This window comes from Nicotiana tabacum, chromosome 23 (assembly GCF_000715075.1).
Source record: "Nicotiana tabacum cultivar K326 chromosome 23, ASM71507v2, whole genome shotgun sequence".
Lineage (NCBI taxonomy): Eukaryota > Viridiplantae > Streptophyta > Magnoliopsida > Solanales > Solanaceae > Nicotiana > Nicotiana tabacum.
Window position 1 is genome coordinate 88,568,705 of NC_134102.1, and position 4,698 is coordinate 88,573,402.

Sequence of the window (4,698 nt, forward strand, 5' to 3'; positions counted from 1 at the left end):
GGGTGATAAGGGAGGTAGGAAGTGATTTTGGAGTGAAATCGCCGGGTGTGAAAGAGAGAACGAAAGAGAGAAAATATAGAAAAGAGAGAAATTGGGAAGAAGCCCGTCGCTTGAGACCTAAATTAAAACTTTATGACCAAAGTCGTTCGGAAATAGCGACCGGTAAATTTAAGTGACCATTTGACCATAAAATAACCGACCGAAATCGGTCGGTAATCTGAATTTAATATTTTTTTTTTCAAATTATTTATTTACACAATCGACCGAAGTCAATCGATTTTTAGTCATGTTGTCAAAATTACTTTTATATTAGGATTATATCATTTTTTCAAAGGTCCCTTAGCCAAAGAGTCTCTGTCTCTTCCTCTTCGGCACAGTCTGTGATTCAATCTGGAGGACATTCAATATATATATATATATATATATATATATATATTGAATGTCCTCCAGATTGAATCACAGACTGTGCCGAAGAGGAAGAGACAGAGACTCTTTGGCTAAGGGACCTTTGAAAAAAGATGGCTACAGATCCGCTAGAATATTGTTGGATATGAGAGACCGTAGTATTTTCTGGTCTCTCAGGTAGAGTAGCATCTTGTAGTAACCAATTTTGTGGTAGAGAAACTTGGCTCCAAGAAATGGGTTTTGGTATTGATAGATGAGATCTTTATAGAACTGAGATTCGGTCCCCTCGACATTAGAGTCGTGGGGTGGAAGTAAGGATTATTATTCTTGTTTTTAACTTGCTTTTATGTGGTATTGGTAGATAAAATTTAGATCTATAGATATATGGCTTCTTTTATATATCTTTCTTAAATATTACACTTTTTTAAGAAGATCTCTTAAGGTTGGCACTGTAATTCCTCCGGATCTACACTGTAAGCAGTTTTTCTTAGAAAAGTAGATATGATAATTCTCAGTTCGCTTATAGATAGTTATTTATAACCTTTTGGTCATCCTAAAGAACAACTTCTTAAGAAGTTATTAGATTTAATTATTATATATACGAGAAGACATGTGTCCATTTATTTAATTTTTAGATCTAACTTTTCTACATAATATTGAGTTAAGAACTTGAATATCCTTATGGAATCCAATAGTCTCTTGAGCCAAGAACAACAAGCATTAAAGTTATCATCGATAATTTTGTTGTAATTACTTGCAGATCTAAGCCATGTCTTTCTTTCACCCTTTCTCCCCCCTTCAAAAATTTCCTTCTCTTCTCCAACTTCTTCATCTTCCTCCTCATCATCCTCCTCCAATCCCATACTCAAAGAAGAAATTAGCTTTTCTGATTTGCAGCAATCAATTAATGACTGGAAGATCCCTAAACATCCATAGTCCACAATTTACAAGTCTTCATGATGGCTCTTAACCAGTGATTACCATATTTCTACAATTGAGCAAACCATTCCTCTTGAATCAAATCATGAGGAAATCAAACTTTTAAACTCCAAGTCTATAGAAAAATATAGGCGAAAATATAATTATCTCCATTTTGGTTTAGTACAGATTGCAGCTAGACCTCTTTCCAGGGAAGGTCTAGACACATCTCTACTCCTCTGTCTTAGAGATTCTATATTTTTAGACTTCAATTATTCCCTCCTAGGAATGGTAGAAACCAGCCTCTGTAGTGGACCAATTTACTTTGATTGTTTTCCTAATTTTACAGTGTCTCTTAGAGAGAGAAATATCTTAGATTCTTTAACTCTCAATGTTAAAACAACTAATTATAAAACCAAAACTGGATCCTTACCGATAGCAATTATTTATAGAATACAGTATAAAGCAATGAGTTCGGGCTTTAAGACTAGAGCCATGAAAATCCTCCATAAAGGTTAAACTATTCTTTTTAAAATAGATCTACAAAGATCTCATCTTTCAATACCAAAATCCATTTCTTGGAGCCAAGTTTTTCTACCACAAAACTAGATACTACAAGATGCTACTCAAGCTGAGAAACCAGCAAATACTATGGTCTCTCAAATCCAATAATATTTTAGCGGATCTGTATCCATATGCTTCCAAATGTCCCTTAGCCAAAGATCTTCCTTTCCTTCTAGGATCCAAACTGTTAATTTTGACTCTAGAATCCAACAAGCCAAATATTCTGTAGAAACAGCTCCTCTGACAGAATTTAATTATGAACAACTTCAATCTCCCACTTACTCAGCTTTAGGTGCTTAATTAGGTATTTTGGAAAAAGATTTTCAAATTGATAAAGAAAAACTTCGAGCAAATTTTTATTCACAAGAAAATATTTCCAAAAGAACTTGGTTTTTCCAGAATTTTCAAGGAGACGAAAGGAAAAATCTCCAAAGTATTTACTATGAGTTTTTAAACTTCATAAAAGAATAAATTAATTTCTTTGAATAGTTTGAAACTTATGTTGAATATCACCAATTAAATTTTTCTTTTTCTAAATCAGTTAATATTTCGAAACCTCCTCTGGAGAGGAAGTCATCTCATAACTTCCTCCAGCACAAAGATTTTCAACAAGTTATGCAAATAATTCAGTAGTAGCTAATCCTTCCAAATTAAAAAACAAAAATGAAGCTATTATAGGCAAAGATATTAAAAATATTTTTGAACAAAATATTTATACAAACAAATATTTACAATCTCTTGGTGAATATTTAGTTACAAAACCACTTTCAGCATCTACTAGTTCTAAGCCAGCAAAAAATTCACTTCTTCAATCCCTTTATTTAAACCTTATGAGATCCCTAGAACTTTTGCTACGGAACTTCAATGCCACCAAGCTAAAGACTATCCTCAGTTCTCTAAGCTTCAGCGTAGGATCCTAGAAATTGTAAAAACCCTGATAACTCAGGATATCCTAACTAATGGTTCTTCTGTACAGGTTCTCCGAGAAGTCGATTCTGACCAAGGAACCAATTCACAGTTAGAACAATTCCATGACAATCCTCCCCTAGAAATTTTCCCTGTTAGAATAGGATCCTTCAACTAGCGTCAACCCCAACGACTTTACTATTCTAGAGCTACCCATCCTGATGTAGCCTTAGAAGAAAGACCCAATGTTATGCAAAATATTTTTAATATTATGAATGGAACATAGATGGTTGTTCTAAATACAATATTTTGGCCAAATTACAGCAACTTACTATGGTAGCCACTGCATACCGAACTTCTCATAACTGTTCTAACCGATTTACTACCCATGTCTTAGTAGCAGGTTTCACAGGTCAACTTAAGAGGTGGTGGGATACCCATGTTAGCGAAGAATATAAGAACCAAATTCTTTTAAGTGTCCGAGTTGATTCAACGGGAGAACCAATTCTTAAGGATGGACTTACCATTCCTGATTCAACCAACACCCTAATTTATACCATTATCAAAATATTCATAGGTAGTCCAGGTATCTTTAGGGAAAGATCTTCTGAGATACTTAACAACCTTAAGTGTAAAACCACCCTTTCTGATTTCAGATGGTATATATATTCCTTTCTTACCAGAATCTACGAAAACCCTGATGGAAATCTCCCATATTGGAAAGAAAAATTCCTAGATGGCCTACCTAAGTCTCTTAGGGATTTAGTTAAATAATAACTCCAATTCTGGTGATGTTATTACTTACGAACAAATCACCTATGGCTAACTTACCAACCTCATTCATGTCACGGCACAATTTCCTTATAGGTCGTGATGGCGCCCAACATAGCCACTAGCCAAATCAACAGTGAACTAGCCATAGTTTTATTCTTTTAACATTTTTTAGAAATAGTTTATTTTTAATTATTAAATAAGCAAGAGGTGAGAAATTTAGTAAAATAAAGTGCAAACAATTATAAGAACAAGTGTAGTGAAATAAATACTCAAAATCTTCAAGTGTCTACTAACAAAATTCCAAGACTTGGTATCACAAGTGTATGAGCTACTAGTAGAATGTACAAAACACTAAGCTACTGTCTGAAATAAAGTAGACAGGAAATAAATACAAAAGAGAGACTTCGGGTGCTGTAGAACGGGCTCGGGAGGCATTTCACCACTAAGTCTCGGAGTATCAAGAGTGCGCTCTGGAATGACTACCAGATGCACCTACCTCAGATCCTGCACGGTTAGTGTAGAAGTGTATCATGAGTACATAAATAACATGTACCCAATAAGAATCTAGTCTAACTCGAAGAAGTAGTGACGAGGGGTCGACTTCGATACTTACTATGGGCTAACTATAAAATACTAAAATTCTAAATAAGCATGGGTTATGCAAGTAATAATGAAACTCAATAACAAGTAGTGAATAAATAATTCTTTCACTAATAGTAAATCCCAAGTCAATTTCCATCATTAAATAATTGTAACCTCTCAAGCCAATAAAACGACATCAAGTATAATTAGGCTCTGAGTATTATTACACACGATTTATGTCCGAGGCGTATGGCCCGATCCCATAATACTGTGTGCACTACCGAGGGTCGAACGACACGAACCATAGATGCATCTATTATCCCGCCGAGGCGAACGGCCCTCTCCCATGAGAGTAGAGGAATTTACACCGCTCGCGAAAATACTTGCGACGCGAATGGATATGGATTTCTCAGAGTTATTATAAATTTTTTCAGTTCTTCCGAAACATAAGAAATCTAAACTGGAGACTTTAAATCTCAAATTCCTTAATCTCAGCTCTATTTAAGATAATTAATATGCATAATCAACATAACGGTGCAAACAAAACAT